We start from the raw sequence: 18,329 nt of genomic DNA on the forward strand, positions 1-18,329 counted from the left end.
CAAGGCCAAAAGAAAGTTATCCCTACAAAAGCATATAGTCTGGCTATGCTCTATCATCATTGCACAACGAATTTATATCATGCACAACCCCGGTATTGGCCAAGTAATTGTTTCACACCTTTACTTTCTCAAACCTTTTCAACTCTCATGCAATACATGAGCGTGAGCCATGGTTTTAGCACTATAGATTGTGTGGAGTGTGGTGGAGGTTGCAAGACAAAAAAAGGAGAAGATAATCACATTAACTAGGCATATCAATGAGCTGTGGAGATGCTCATCAATAGATATCAATGTGAACGAGTAGGGATTGCCATACAAATGATGCACTAGAGCTAAGAGTATGTGAAAGCTCTTAAAGAAAACTAGTGGGTGTGCATCCAACTTGCTTGCTCACGAAGACCTAAGGCAATTTTGAGGAAGCCTATCATTGGAATATACAAGCCAAGTTATATAATGAAAATTTCCCACTAGCTATATGGTGGTGACGAAACGAGAGACTCTCAATCATGAAGATCATGGTGCTTAATATGCACAAGTGTGGAAAGGTGGTAGCATTGTCCCTTCTCTCTTTTTCTCTCATATTTTTTTTGGTGGGCTCTTTGGCCTCCTTTTTTTGGTGGGCATCTTTGGCCTCTTTTATTTCCTCACATGAGACAATGATCCATCAATGATGATCATCACACTTTCAACTCAAAACTTAGAGCAACGATGACTCTATATGGAATGCCTTCGGTAGTGTACCGTGACAATGATCTAGCATGGCATGGACATTAATGGAAACATCATGCTAGCTATCTTACGATCATGCAATGGCAATGTAGACGTGGTGGCACATGTCATGGTGGTAGTTGCATGGCAATATATCTCGGAATGACTTAGAAAAATCCATAGTAGGTAGATATGGTGGCTGTTTTGAGGGAGGCTAATGGTGGGTTTTGTGCACCGGCGAAAGTTGCACGGCACTAAGAAGATAGTGATGGTGGAAGGTGAAAGTGCATCTAAACCATGGTCTCAACATTAGTCATGAAGAACTCATATACTTGTTGCAAAAGTTCTATTAGTAATCAAAACAAAGCATTCAACGCATACTCCTAGGGGAAGGGTTGGTAGGTATAAACCATCGCGCGATCCCGACCGCCACACAAAGGATGACAATCAATAGACTAATCATGCTCAGAGTTCATCACATAGAGGTTCACCATACGTGCATGCTACGGGAATTACTAACTTCAACACAAGTATTTCCATATCCACAACACCTTACTAGCATGACTTCAATATTACCAAAACCACAACTCAAAACTAATTGAGATGAATCAAACTTCTCTAACTATTCAATGTACATGAAGGTGGAAGTTTTCGTATCCCTTTGGATAACTACCCCTTTTGAGACTAATTTCAAAGCATAGATCAACTACCAAGAAACGCATTGCTGTGCTCTAAAAGATATAAGTGAAGCACATAGAGCAAAAGTATCTAGCTCAAAAGATATAAGTGAAGCACATGTGAGCTGAATTGTCTAACTCAAAGGATATAAGTGAAGCTCAACAAAATCATGGTGAGTGCATGTCTCTCTCTCTAGGTGTGCAGCAAGTAAGATTGTGACACAACAAAAATAAAATACTCCTACAATACAAGACGCTCCAAGCAAAAACACATAACATGTGGTGAATAAAAATATAGCCCCAAGTAACATTACCGATGGATTGAAGACGAGAGAGGGGATGCCTTTCCGGGGATGCCTTTCCGGGGAATAACCAAGCTTAGGCTTTTACGGCATCCTTGAATCTCTTGGGGTGCCTTGGGCATCCCCAAGCTTGAGCTCTTGCCACTTTTTATCTCTTTGTCCATAAGAACTTCACCCAAAACTTGAAAACTTCACAACACGAAACTTAAACAGAAACTCGTGATAACATTAGTATTAGAAAGCAAACCACCACTTCCTTAGGTACTGTAGCAAACTTAAATTCTACTTATTATGATGTTGGGTTACTGTATTTTCAATCTTCCATGGATAATACCCCCCGATACTATCCATAGTTTCATCAAAATAAGCAACCAACACAACAAAAACAGAATTTGTTAACAGCAGACCAGTCTGTAGCAATCTGTATATTTCGTATACTTCTGGTACTTCAAAAAATCTGAAAAATTACGGAATTCTGAATAAATTGCATAGAAATCAGAAGAAAAAAGAATCAACTCAAAATATCTTACAGAATAAAAATGAAAATTCTTTTCGTGAGCAGAAAGTTTCTGTCTTTTTCCAGCATGATCAGACAATCATCACCAAGACTAATCATGACGGTTTTGCTTGGCACAAACACAAAAAGAAACACAAAATACACAATCATAATATAATTATGAGGGTGTGGAGAAAACAAAACAGCAAGAAAAAAGCAAAGAAAAATTTATTCATTGGGTTGCCTCCCAACAAGCGCTATCATTTAACGCCCTTAGTTAGGCATTGATTTCAATGATGCTCACATAAAAGGTAAGGATTGAAACACAACGAGAGCATCATGGAGCAAATGTCTAGCACATTTACGTCTAACTCACTTCCTATGCCTAGGGATTTTTTGATCAAACAATTTATTGGAGCAAGAATCAACTAGCATAGGAAGGCAAAACAAGCATAGCTTCAAAAATTTCAGCATATGGAGAGGAAGCTTGATACTATTGCAATAAGTAGAAGCATATGATCCTCTCTCATAGTAATTTTCAGTAGCATCATGAATGAATTAAACAATATAACCAGCACCTAAGGCTTTATTTTCATGATCTACAAGCATAGGAATTTTACTACTCTCCACATAAGGAAATCTATTCTCAAGAATAGTAGTGGGAGTAGCGTAAAAGACTTGAGCACTACAAATTGTGTCCACAATGAAAAAGCAAGGTTTAGCAAAGCGGTTCTCGAGAGTATGACAAGTTTTATCATCCCTCTTATTCAAAGCATAAGTATCCTCACAATAATCATCATAGATAGGGGGCATGCTTTCATCAAAATGATTTTGATCATTCAAAGTGGAAGAACTAAAAAGATCATCTTCATCAAATATAGCATCCCCAAGCTTGTGGCTTTGCATATCATTAGCATCATGGGTATTCAAAGAATTCATGCTAAGAACATTGCAACATGCTCATCATTCACATATTCTATACCAAGCATTCTATGTAATTCTTCTTTCAGCATTTGAGCACAATTTTCCTTCCCATCATGCTCATGAAAGACATTGAAAAGATGGAGCATATGAGGCATCCTCAATTCCAAAAAAATTTGTAGTTTTCTAGCGAAAGAACAAGAAACAAAAATATTCGGTTGCAAGATCTAAAGATATACCTTCAAGCGCTAACCTCCCCGGCAACGGCACCAGAAAAGAGCTTGATGTCTACTACGCAACCTTCTCCTTGTAGACGTTGTTGGGCCTCCAAGCGCAGAGGTTTGTAGGACAGTAGCAATTTTCCCTCAAGTGGGTGACCTAAGTCTTATCAATCCGCAGGAGGCGTAGGATGAAGATGGTCTCTCTCAAGCAACCCTGCAACCAAATAACAAAGAGTCTCTTGTGTCCCCAACACACCCAATACGATGGTAAGTTGTATAGGTGCACTAGTTCGGCGAAGAGATGGTGAAACAAGTGCAATATGGATGGTAGATATAGGTTTTTCTAATCTGAAATTACAAAAAACAGCAAGGTAACTAGTAACAAAAGTGAGCACGAACGGTATTGCAATGCGTGGAAACAAAGCCTAGGGTTCATACTTTCACTAGTGAAGTTCTCTCAACAATGATAACATAATTGGATCATATAACTAGCCCTCAACATGCAACAAAGAGTCACTCCAAAGTCACTAATAGCGGGGAACAAACGAAGAGATTATTGTCGGGTACGAAACCACCACAAAGTTATTCTTTCTGATCGATCTATTCAAGAGTCCATAGTAAAATAACACGAAGCTATTCTTTCTGTTCGATCCATCATAGAGTTCGTACTAGAATAACACCTTAAGATACATATCAACCAAGACCCTAATGTCACCAAGATACTCCATTGTCACCTCAAGTATCCATGGGCAAGATTATACGGTATGCATCACACAATCTCAGAATCATCTATTCAACCAACACATAGAACTTCAAAGAGTGCCCCAAAGTTTCTACCAGAGAGTCAAAACGTGTGCCAACCCGTGTGCATAGGTTCCCAATGTCATGAACCCACAAGTTGATCACCAAAACATACATCAAGTACTCACATGAATCCACGTGTGCCAACCCATATGCATAGGTTCCCAATTTTCACAAACCCGCAAGTTGATCACAGCAGATAGACACGTGCAAGACATACATCAAGTGTTCTCAAAGACTCAATCCGATAAGATAACTCCAAAGGGGAAACTCAATTCATTACAAGAGGGGGAGGGGGAAGAACATCATAAGATCCAACTATAGTAGCAAAGCCCATGGTACATCGAGATCAAGACATCTCAAGAACACGAGAGAGAGATAAAACACATAGCTATTGGTACATACCCTCAGCCCTGAGGGAGAACTACTCCCTCCTCATCATGGAGATCGCTGGGATGATGAAGAATTGAAGATGGCCACCGGAGATGGATTCCCCCTCCCGCAGGGTGCCAGAACGGGCTCCGGATTGGTTTTTGGTGGTTACAGAGGCTTGCGGCGGCGGAACTCCCGATCTAGGTTTCTTTCTGGGGGTTTCTGAATTTATAGGAATTTATGGCGGTGGAATTACGTCGGTTGGGCCCACGAGGAGGTCACAAGCCTGGTCACCACCACCTAGGGGGGCGGCGGCGGCATCAGGGCTTGTGACTCCCTCGTGGATCTTCTGGCCTTGTTTCAAAGCTTCGGGGGTCTCTTTTGGTCCAAAAAAATCATCGTAAAGTTTCATTCCATTTGGACTCCTTCTGAAAATGGGCCAAAAACACAAAAAAAACATAAACTGGCACTTGGCACTGAGTTAATAGGTTAGTCCCAAAAAAGATATAAAATAGCATATTCATGCATATAAAACATCCAAAGTTGACAAGATAATAGCATGGAACCATCAAAAATTATAGATACGTTCGAGACGTATCAGGCCTCTCGGAGAAATCGGCTCGACCGAGTTTCCCAGATCGGTGAGACCGAGTTGTAACGAAAATCAACTCCTTAACTGAAAATAGGCAAATAAGAATCGAAGAATTGTTTCAAGATACCTCTTGTAAAAGATACCAATAGTGAAAGAAAACAATTGTAAAAGAAAAACATAAAGTAGCAGCAATTGTTTTTCTAAGTATATACATACATTTAGATGAGAGTTGAATGGTTCCAAAAGAATATGAAATGTCAAATGTGAACCATACAATAATCTCCTTCTAGATGTGGCGTGGTGACTAGGTCACCTATATAAGTGTATTTGACTTGAGGAGACAAGCAAGAATGCTTGATCATAGGTCATACTCATCATTAAGGGAAAAATGGGGTTAACATTTTTCGATGAAGCATTTCAATGTCTTCATATCACTTGAGTTGCTTTACCCCATGAATTGGTGTAAACCTTTATAAAGGATATGAGTACATACCTTCGAATGATGTTGATGACATGGCATGTGTGTTAACTTGTTGTGGATACTCAAATTGGATGAAGATCATCTTGAGTTGGGAGCTATCCATGTCGTTTGGGTTCACTTTTCACCTATAATGGTTAGTCACGCAAGGAAGAACATAATATATCCAAATGACATGAGTGAAATTCAATATCATAGAATTGTCAAGGATATGATTTTGTTGTCTTCTTCCTCCATCTCCGAAGAAAGGGAGTTGTAGATGCTTGGCCATGTAAAGATTGCTTTTCATGTGAGTTGATTGCAACATTGTGGACTGTATTTCTATCAAGTACCTACAAAAGGTTAGATGCAATACAAGGGAGCATAGTTTCCAAGATACAATGCAGTGATATCAATGGCATCATGGAATGGCCAATCAAGCTCATGCCCCTGCATGCTTCCGAGTGAGTCTAGCTCAGGTTTGAAGCATCAATAATGTTCAACTCACAACTCAAATGACATACCACTTTCCCATAAAGTGGTTTGGTAAAGATATTAGATAATTGTTTGTTAGTACGAACATGCTTGAGATCTATATCTCCTTTACGAACATGATCACGAATGAAATGATGTCACACTTGGATGTGCTTTGTTCTAGAATGTTGCACATGATTATAGGCAATCGTAATTGCACTTTCATTGTCGCATAACAATGGGACTTTTCTAACATGAATGCCATAATCCTTAAGAGTTTGAGTGATCCAAAGTAATTGTGCACAACATGATCCAGCGGCAATGTATTCAGCTTTGGCGCTAGATAAGGATACCGAGTTTTATTTCTTGGATGACCAAGACAGAAGAGATCTCCCAAGAAGTTGACATGTACCCGAGGTGGATTTTCTGTCAACCTTGTCTCCAGCTTAGTCCGAGTAGGAATAGACAACAATATTAAAAGAAGATCCCTTGGGATACCATATGCCAAAGTTTGGTGTATGTATGAGGTATCTCACTATCCTTTTCACATACAATAGATGACACTCTTTCGGTGTTGCTTGGTATCAGGCACACATGCAAATGCTCAACATGATGTCAGGACGGGAGGCACATAAATACAGCAATGAACCAATCATTGATCGATAAACCTTTTAATCAACTGGTTTGTCCTCCTTAGTGAGGTCAAGATGTCCACTAGTAGGCATGGGGGTTCCCATACCTTTGCATTCTTGCATGTTGAACTTTCTGATTAAGTCCTTGGTGTACTTGGTTTGAGAGATAAACGTACCTTCTCTCGATTGTTTGATTTGCAATCCAAGGAAGAACTTTAGTTCACTCATCATGGACATCTCATACTTCTCTCACATTAGCTTTCCAAACTTTTCACTAAAATGTGGGTTAGTAGAACCAAAGGTAATATCATCCACATATATTTGGCAAACAAATAGTTCTCCATTAACTCTTTTAGTGAATAAGGTTGCATCAATTTTACCAATCTCAAAACCATTTTCAATGAGAAACTTCGTTAGGCATTTGTACCAAGCTATAGGGGCTAGTTTTAGACCATATAAAGCTTTACGAAGTTTGTAGACATGATTAGGTTTCTTAGGGTTCACAAATCCAGGAGGTTGTTTAACATAAAATTCCTCCTCAATTTCTCCATTAATAAAAACACTTTTGATATCCATTTGGTAAAGAATAATATCATGGTGATTGGCATAAGCTAGAAGAATGTGAATGGCTTCAAGTCTAGCAACAGAAGCATAAGTCCATAAGCTAGAAGAATGTGAATGGCTTCAAGTCTAGCAACAGAAGCATAAGTCTCACCTAGTCCATACCTTCGACTTGCGTGTATCCTTGGGCTATGAGGCACGCCTAGATACGTACAACGTGTCCGTCTTCATCTTTCTTGTTCTGAAACACCCATCTTGTACCAATTATGTTTTGCTCGCCTTCAGGCTTTTCCACAAGTGTCCATACATGGTTCCTCTCGAAGTTGTGTAGCTCTTCATGCATGGCATTCAACCAATACGGATCTTGAAGGGATTCTTCAACCTTCAAAGGTTCAATGCTAGAGATGAAATAATAATGCTCACAAAATTTAGCTAAACGAGATTTAGAGCGAGCGATTCTCCCATTTTTTTATGTCACATAGATTTGATTCAATGGATGATCTCTATCCACTCTTTCTCTAACTCTTGACAACTTCTTCTTGTTGGATGGTGGAGCTTCTTCTTCTTCATCATCATCTTGCATGTTGCCGTTGACATTGTCATCTCCTTGAGGTGGTGGTGAGGAAGGTTGAGGTGGATCATCACGATGTACTTCTTCCTCTTCTTCATCATGTCGTGTATCGCTTGTGGATGCCTTCATGTTGTTTTGTGATTTGCCTTGACGTGAAGTAGGAGCTGCCACTTGAATTGATGAAGTGCTTTCCTTCACCTTTATGGGCCGAATCTTGCCAATGGACAAGTCTTTGATAGCTTCCGAAGGTTCCTTATCTCCTAGATAATTTGGCAATTCTTCGACTTGCAAACCATTAGTCTCATCAAACTACACATCTACCGTCTCTTCAACTTTTTGAGTGAAGTTGTTGTAGACGCGGTAAGTGTGAGAGTTCGATCCCCAACCGAGTAGGAAACCTTCATAAGATTTAGGAGAAAATTTTGAGCGACGATGCTTATCAAGAATATAGCACTTAGAGCCGAATACCCTAAAGTATCAAACTTTGGGTTTGTTACCGGTGAGTAGCTCGTATGCTGTTTTACCGAGAAGCTTGTGCAGGTAGAGTCGGTTTATGGCATGGAAAGCTGTTTCCACGGCCTCTGTCCAAAAGTGTCTTTGAGTATTGTTTTCGTCAAGCATCGTTCTCGCCATCTCTATGAGAGTCTGGTTCTTCCTCTCAACAACTCCATTCTATTGAGGTGTGTACGTCGCTGAGAACTCATGTGAGATACCTTCTTCATCAAGAAAAGTATCCACATTCATGTTCTTGAACTTCGTTCCATTGTCGCTCCGGACCTTCTTGATCTTCACTTCAAACTGAGTTTGAGCTTTTCGAGCAAAGTTCTTGAAGATCTTTTGTACCTATGACTTATCATCAAGAAAGAATACCCACGTAAATCTGGAAAAATCATCAACAATGACTAAACCATATGAATTTCCACTGAGGCTCTTGTAAGCATTGGGACAAAAGAGATCCATGTGAAGCAGCTCGAATGGTCTTCTAGTAGTCATGATGTTCTTCACGGGATGACTTCCACCAACTTGTTTTCCTGCTTGACAAGCACTACAGAGTCTATCTTTGCCAAAGATAACATATTTAACACCAAGAATATGATCACCTTTGATAAGTTTGTCAAGATTACGCATACCAACATGTCCTAACCTTCTATGCCATAACCAAACTTTAGAAGATTTAGCAATAAGACATGTACGGGGTTTGTATTTCTTAGAGAAATCGACAATGTATAAATCACCTCTACGGAAACTAGTGAAGAGTTGTCGCTCTGAAACAATTGGCAGTCAACTTTCATAAATAGCACATCAAAACCGAAGTTTGTTAGTCTAGATACGGAAAGAAGATTGTAGCCAAGGGATTCAACAATTATGACATTTTCAATGGAACTATCATGACATACAACCACCTTACCAATACCAAGTACCATACCCTTCGAGTTATCTCCAGAAGTCACATACCTTCGAGATCCACGGTTTGGTGTGATCTCATGGAACATGTCTTTATCTCTGGTAAAGTGATCGGTGCATCCACTGTCGAGAACCCATTCCTTTCCATCGGCCATGTAGTCTCTAAGGTTCGTCATAAGACTAAGGTTCCTCATGGTCTTCTCATACTCGATGTCAAATTCCTCATATTCATCATAGTAGCCATGCTCCACATAATCATCATCGGATGAAGTTCCCTCATAAGAAACAAGAGTTTCATCAGAATTTTGATTATGAAAATGTTCATGTTTATGCATTCGAATGGCTTCAACAATGATATTGTTAATAGTAATGACATCTCCTTTAGCACGCATGAGGTCACAAAGCTCAAATAGTCATTTATCAAAATTAGGATCGGTTGGCTTCATTTTGTGAAAAGCAATGCATTTGTGGACAATGATATCAAGATTTTTCAAGGAATAATGTGGATATCTTTTCTCTAAGTCTTTCCACAAGGTATGAGCACACTAAAAGTTTTGCAACTCATTAAGCACATATATTGGTAACCCTCTAATGATTAGATTGATAGTGTTAAGACTACCAAGCATATCAACTTCATCATCATGAGAAGGATGTATGGGATCAACGGGAGGCGCATAGGGATATTTAACATACTTGTGCAAATGGAACTCATCACATATATCAAGCATTTCATCTCTCCATTGTCTAAAATACTCCCCATCAAGAATAGGCACTCTACAAATAAAAATCCGGAACTAGTCACACTCATCTTCCTCCAACGGTGATTAAACCAAGGTTTTAGAGACCGTGCTCTGGTACCAATTGTAGGATTGATAGAAGATGTGTCTAGAGGGGGTGAATAGACTACTTGTCAAGATAAAATCCTAGCCTAACCCAATTTCAAGGAAGGCAGAAATTCAGCAGTTCTAACAAGTCTAGTACACCCTACACATGCTAATCAACATATATGACAGCGGAAAAGTAAAGACTTTGCACATGTAAAGGAGTAGAGTTTAGGAGATCAAATGCAAAGAGGTTGACACATTCATTGTTGGCATGGTTCCGATAGGTGGCGCTATCGTACGTCCATGTTAGTGGAGACTTCAACCCACGGAGGGTAACGGCTGCGAGAGTCCACGGAGGGGTACAAAGAAGCGGCCTTGTATATTTCACCACGGCTTCCGCCCACAAAGGACTAGCCTTACTCACGGTAGATCTTCATGAAGTAGGCGATCTCCTTGCCCTTACAAACACCTTGGTTCAACTTCATAACACGAAGTAGGAGGCTCCCAAGCGACACCTAACCAATCTAGGAGGCACCACCCTTCAAAAGGTAATAGATGTGCTAGATCAATGAACTCCTTGCTCTTGTGCTTCTAAAGATAGTCTCCTCAACAATAAATCACTCTCTCATAGAATAGGCATGGGTAGGACAGATTGATTTGGTGGAAAGCAGTTTGGGGAAGCTAGAGATCAAGTTTCAAATGATTGGATAGGAATATCTTGGTCTCAACACATCAGTAGGTGGTTCTCTCTCAGAAAATGGTTCTGGCAATGAAGTGTGCGTTCTGAGTGCTTCTCCCACAAATGAGAGGTGGGTGAAGGGGTATATAAAGAAGCACACAAAATCCAACCGTTACAGCTAAAGTGGCAAACTCGGTGACACTGAAGTCATAAACTCAATGGTACCGATTCACACAAAAGGCAGTAACTTTTGAATCTTGATGGGACCGATATACACAACTCGATGGCACTGAAAGGGTGGCCAATGGTCAGATGACCAAACTCGGTGGCACCGATACTCAAACTCGAAAATTCTGATTTTGTGTACCGGTGCAACAGGCACTTGGTCACCCTGAATTTGGTAGCACCGATATGGATTCCGTTGCACTGATTTGGTGGGAATGGTTAGGTTTTCTGTCTGAGGTAAAACTCGATGGATCCAAAATATGAAAGTTGGTGACACCGAATTTGAGTGTGTGGAATTGGACAGAATGGTTATGTGGGAAAAATGACTCAGTATTTTGGTTGATAACTTTGAGCACTTGAGCAACCAGTTCATTTTAATACCTCACCACCTTTTAATAGTATTGTCTTTCCTATGGACTCAAAGGTGATTTCTCACAAATATAAAATGAAGAGTCTTCTATCTTGAAGCTTGAGCCAATCCTATTCCTTTCTTGCATCAAGGGGAATCTCCACATAAGCCTTTAGCCAAAGCTCTCCATGGACTATTCCTGAAATATCTAGGTAAAAGTGTTAGTCCAAGAGACAATGTATGTTTTCATGAATTATAAAAACCACCAAGGGAGCATATTGTGCTTTCACATTCATGGACGAAGCGGGTTCCTACATGAATTCGGGCAGTACATGGAAAACACCGGCTTGACTGCTTCATGGCATATGAATGTGTTTAGTATCAACTTCTTGCCAACACTTTTGTGCAACATTTTCACTTCATGTGTATGCAAGAGATTCCACAAGTATCATTCAATTTATATGAGCACGCCTTCGAGATGCTATTCGATATCTTTTGTGAAATATACATGATTCCTTTTAATGGTGTGTTACACGAACCTAGACCTGATGAGTTTGAAGATTTTGTTTGCACTTTAACTATGGAAAATTTAGAGGAGTTTCTAAATCTAGGGGTACCCATTTGAATTTTATGTTGTGCACTAATTTTCTTTATTAACAGGATAATGTTTAACTGCAAGAGAGGAGGGTGGTACACTTAGTTCTCCTAACCTCGTCTTTCTGCATTGTGTGCTTTTCCATGATAGGACTTATAGTGTGGGATCCATTATTGCATGCCGTTTGCATACTAATAGGACCATAGGTAGCATTCATGATGGTATTTAGGCTACTCATCTTGCTAAATGCTTTAATATTGATATCCCTAGTGACAACTCTATGCTTCCTATGGTATACCTTGACCATTCATCTATGATATCCCATCACTTTATTGACAAATATAAACCTCCTCATTAGTATCGTTATAACTTGGTATTCGATGAGAAAACACGTGAGATTATATTGTTGCCTGCCCCTACTTTGTTTCATGTTAATGCGAGGGGAGATAATATATTATGCATAAGGGCATCATTACGTATAAGGATGGTTTTGCGACTCCAGAGAACGAGGCACAATCATGGGATGCTCGGGTGCCACAGTTGAACCAGTTCTACCCTAGACCTGATGGATATTGCTCGTGGCCTTATCCCAAGTAAGGCTAAAAGCCTAAGCTTGGTGGAGTACGTATTCTCACCAACATTTTACTCCCTGTTCACACATTCAATACACTTGGCAATGTTCATCCTTTTCCTTGTTTTGATTCTTATTGTGTTTCTTTTTGTGTCTGAAAAACTTAGAAAATCAAAAAAAAACCGCTTCTTTTATGTTTTTCTTTCTTTTTTAGTATTTTGTAGTAATAAAATAAAAATCAAAAGTAATTCTCATTTCTTCTTTTTATTGTTTGTTGGGAGTTCTTTTGTGTATATAGTTTTTCGTGCTTTTTGTTTTTCTTCTTTAAACTAACGTCGATACTACGGCAATCGGCAGGAGCCATATGGTTGTCTTTAAACTAACGTTTGTGCTTGCAGATGCGTTTACTATATTTCTAGGTAGTAGCTTTATTAGTAATAGCATAGATAGCACCACAACCTCGATGGCGGCACAATGATGGAGATCATGATGATGGAGATCATGGTGTGGTGCCGGTGATGATGAAGATCATGCCGGTGCTTTGGTGATGGAGATCAAGAAGCACAAGATCATGGCCATATCATGTCGCTTACGATTTGCATGTGATGTTAATCCTTTTATGCACCTTATTTTGCTTAGAACGACGGTAGCATTATAAGGTGATCCCTCACTCAAAATTTAAGATAAAATTGTGTTCTCCCCGTTGCGACAGTTCATCGTTTCGAGACACCACGTGATGATCGGGTGTGATAGACTAAATGTTCACACACAACGGGTGCAAAATAGTTGCACACGTGGAACACTCAGGTTAAACTTGACGAGACTGGCATGTACAGACATGGCCTCGGAATACAAGAGACCGAAAGGTCGAGCATGAATCATATAGTTGATATGATCAACATGGAGATGTTCACCACTGAAACTATACTCAACTCACGTGATGATCAGACTTGAGTTAGTGGATTTGGATCATGTGCCACTGGAATGACTAGAGGGATGTCTATTTGAGTGGGAGTTATTAATAATATGATTAGCTAAACTCAATTATCATGAACATAGTCAAAAGGTCTTTGCAAATTATGTTGTAGCTTGCGTTGTAGCTCTATTGTTTTTGATATGTTCCTAGAGAAAATTTAGTTGAAAGATGATAGTAGCAATTATGCGGACTGGAACCCAAACTGAGGATTGTCCTCATTGCTGCGCATAAGGCTTATGTCCTTAATGCACCGCTTGGTGTGATGAACCTCGAGCGTCGTTTGTGGATGTTGCGAACACCTGACATGCACGTTTTTTATGACTACATGATAGTTCATTGCATAATGCTTAACGGCTTAGAATTAAGGCACCGAAGATGTTTTGAACGTCACAGAACATATGAGATGTTCCAAGAGAGGAAATTAGGATTTCATGCTCGTGCCCTTGTTGAGGGGTACGAGACCTCCGACAAGATTCTTTGTCTACAAAGTAAGGGACAAAAGCTCAATCGTTGAGCATGTGCTCAGATTGTCTGAGTGCTACAATCGCTTGAATCGAGTGGGAGTTAATCTTCCATATGAGATAGTGATAGTTCTCCAAAGCCACTGCCACCAAGCTACTAGAGTTTCGTGATGAACTATAACATATCAAAGATAGATATGATGATCGTTAAGCTATTCACGATGTTTGACATCGCGAAAGTAGAAATCAAATAGGAGCATCAATTGTTGATGGTTAGTAAAACCACTAGTTTCAAGAAGGGCAAGGGCGAGCAGGGATACTTCATGAAACGGCAAACCAATTGCTGCTCTAGTGAAGAAACCCAAGGTTGAACCCAAAACAGAGACTAAGTGCTTCTGTTATGAGGGGAGTGGTCACTAAGGCAGAACTACCCTAGATACTTGGTAGATGAGAAGGCTGGCAAAGTCAACAAAAGTATATTGGATATACCTAATATTGATGTGTACCTTACTAGTACTCCTAGTAGCACCAGGGTATTAGATATCGGTTCAGTTGCTAAGTGTTAGTAACTCGAAATTATAGCTATGGATTAAATGGATACTAGCAAAGGTGAGGTGGTGATGTGTGTTGGAAGTAATTCTAAGGTTGATGTGATCAAACATCGCACGCTCCCTCTACCATCGTTATTAGTGTTAAACCTAAATAATTGTTATTTGGTGTTTGCGTTGAGAATGAACATGATTAGATCGTGTTTATTGCAATACGATTATTCATTTAAAGAGAATAATGGTTATTCTATTTTCTTGAATAAATACCTTAAATGGTTTATTGAATCTTGATCGTAGTGCTACACGTGTTCATAATATTGATGCCCAAAGATACAAAGTAGTAATGATAGTACCACTTACTTGTGGCACTGCCACTTCAGTCACGTTGGTATAAAGTGCATGAAGAAGCTCCATGTTGATTGATATTTGTACTCACTCGTTTTTGAAACGTTTGAGACATGCAGATTGGTATAAAGTGCATGAAGAAACTCCATGCAGATGGATCGTTTGGACTCACTTGATTTTGAATCACTTGAGACATGCAAATCATACCACATGGGCAAGATGACTGAAGGCCTCGTTTTCCAGTGAGATGGAACAAGAAAGTAACTTGTTGGAAGTAATACATTTTGATGTGTGCAGTCCAATGAGTGGTGAGGCACACAGTGGATATCGTTATGTTCTTACTTCACTGACGATTTGAGTAGATACATGAGTATTTGCTTGATGAATCACAAGTCTGAAATATTGAAAACTTCAAGCTATTTCAGAGTGAAGATCGTCGTGACAAGAGGATAAAATGTCTACGATATGATCATAGAGATGAATATCTGAGTTGCGAGTTTGGTACACAGTTAAGACAATGTGGAAATTGTTTTGCAACTCATGCCACCTGGAGCACCATAGTGTGATGATGTGTCCGAACGTCATAGTCGCGCCCTATTTGATATGGTGCATACTATGATGTCTCTTATCGAATTACCACTATCGTTTATGGGTTATGCATTAGAGACAACCGCATTCACTTTAAATAGGGCAACCCCGTATTTCCGTTGAGATGACACCGTATGAACTATGGTTTGGAGAAACCTAAGTTGTCGTTTCTTAAAAGTTTGGGGCTGCGATGCTTATGTGGAAAATTTTCAGCATGATAAGCTCGAATCCAAAGCGGATAAATGCATCTTCATAGGACACCCAAAACAGTTGGGTATACCTCCTATCTCAGATCCGGAAGCAAAGTGTTTGTTTCTAGAAACGGGTCCTTTCTCGAGGAAAATTTTCTCCCGAAAGAATTGAGTGGGAGGGTGGTGGAACTTGATCAGGTTATTGAATCGTCACTTCAACCAGTGTGTAGCAGGGCGCAGGAAGTTGTTCCTGTGGCGCCTACGCCAATTGAAGTGGAAACTGATGATAGTGATCATTAAGCTTTAGATCAAGTTACTACAAACCTCGTGGGTCGACAAGGTCGTGTACTGCTACAGAGTGGTACGGTAACCCTGTCTTGGAGGTCATGTTGTTGAACAACAATGAACCTAGGAGCTATGGAGAAGCGATGGTAGGCCCGGATTCCGGCAAATGGCTGGAGGCCATGAAACCCGAGAAAGGATCCGTGTATAAAATGAAGCGTAGACTTTGGAAGAACTACTTGATGGTCGTAAGACTATTAAGTACATATGGATCTTTAAAAGGAAGGCAGACGATGATGGTGAAAAGTCACCATTAAGAAAAGCTCGACTTGTCGCAAAGATGTTTCCGACAAGTTCAAAGAGTTGACTATAATGAGACTTTCTCACTCATAGTGATGCTAAAAGTCTGTTGGAATTATGTTAGCAGTTGCTGCATTATTTATGAAATATTGCACATAGGATGTCAAAACATTGTTTCCTCGACGGTTCCTTGAGGAAAGGTTGTATGTGATACAACCAGAAGGTTTTGTCGATCCTAAGGATGCTAACAAGTATGCAAGCTCCAGTGATCCTTCTATGGACTGGTACAAGCATCTTGGAGTTGGAATATACGCTTTGATGAGATGATCAAAGCTTTTGGGTTTATACAAGGTTTATGAGAAACTTGTATTTCCAACGAAGTGAGTGGGAGCACTATAGGATTTCTGATGAGTGTATGTGGTAGACATATTGTTGATCGGAAATAATTTAGAACTTCTGGAAAGCATAAAGGGTTGTTTGAAAGGTGTTTTTCAAAAGAAAACCTGGATTAAGCTACTTGAACATTGTGCATCAAGATCTATGGCAATAGATCAAGACGCTCAATAAGAACTTTCAACGAAATGCATGCCCTGACAAGTTTTTGAAGGAGTTCAAAATAGATCAGCAAAGAAGGAGTTCTTGGCTGTGTTGTAAGGTGTGAATTTGAGTAAGACTCAAAGCCCGACCACGGCAGAAGAAAGAGAAAGGACGAAAGTCGTCCCCTATGCCTTAGCCGTAGGCTCTAAAGTATGTCATGCTGTGTACCGCACCTGATGTGTGCCTTGCCATGATTCTGTCAAGGGGTACAAAGAGTGATCCAGGATTGAATCACTGAACAACGGTCAAAGTTATCCTTAGTAACTAGTGGACTAAGGATTTTTTTTCTCGATTATGGAGGTGATTAAAGAGTTCGTCGTAAAGGGTTATGTTGATGCAAGCCTTGACACTAATCCGAATAACTATGAATAGTAAAGCGGGTAATAGTTCCAAATGGTGCATGGTAGAAGCATCTATAGGATGACATAGAGATTTGTAAAGCACACACAGATCTGAAAGGTTCAGACCCATTGACTAAAAACCTCTCTCACAAGCAAGATATGATCGAACCCCATAACTGTATGGGTGTTAGGTTCATTGCAATCACATAGTGATGGGAACTAGATTATTAACTCTAGTGCAAGTGGGAGACTGTTGGAAATATGCCCTAGAGGCAATAATAAATTGGTTATTATTATATTTCCTTGTTCATAATAATCGTTTATTATCCATGCTAGAATTATATTGGTTGGAAAACTCAAATACATGTGTGGATACATAGACAACACACTGTCCCTAGTAAGCCTCTAGTTGACTAGCTCGTTGATCAAAGATGGTCAAGGTTTCCTGGCCATAGGCAAGTGTTGTCACTTGATAACGGGTTCACATCATTAGGAGAATGATGTGATGGACAAGACCCAAACTATAAACGTAGCATATGATCGTGTCAATTTATTGCTATTGTTTTCTGTATGTCAATGTATCTGTTCCTATGACCATGAGATCATGCAACTCCCGGACACCAGAGGAATACCTTGTGGGTTATCAAACGTCGCAATGTAACTGGGTGACTATAAAGGTGCTCTACGGGTATCTCCAAAGGTTTCTGTTGGGTTGGCATGGATCAAGACTGGGATTTGTCACTACGTGTGACGGAGAGGTATCTTGGGGCCCACTCGGTAATACAACATCATAACAAGCCTTGCAAGAAATGTGACTAAGGAGTTACTTACGGGATCTTGTATTACGGAACGAGTAAAGATACTTTTCGGTAACGAGATTGAACTAGGTATGGAGATACCGACGATCGAATCTCGGGCAACTAACATACCGAAGGATAAAGGGAACAACATACGGGATTAACTGAATCCTTGACATAGAGGCTCAACCTATAGAGATCTTCGTAGAATATGTGGGAGCCAATATGGATATCTAGGTCCCGCTATTGGTTATTGACCGGAGACTGTCTCAGGTCATGTCTGCATAGTTCTCAAACCCGCAGGGTCTGCACACTTAAGGTTCGGTGACGTTTCGGTATAGTTGAGTTATAGGTGTTGGTGACCGAAGGTTGTTAGGAGTCCCGGATGAGATCCCGGACGTCACGAGGAGCTACGAATGGTCCGGAGGTAAAAATTGATATATAGGAAGTCCTGTTTTGGTCACCGGAAAA

Source organism: Hordeum vulgare, chromosome 4H, assembly GCF_904849725.1.
Source record: "Hordeum vulgare subsp. vulgare chromosome 4H, MorexV3_pseudomolecules_assembly, whole genome shotgun sequence".
Taxonomy (NCBI): Eukaryota; Viridiplantae; Streptophyta; class Magnoliopsida; order Poales; family Poaceae; genus Hordeum; species Hordeum vulgare.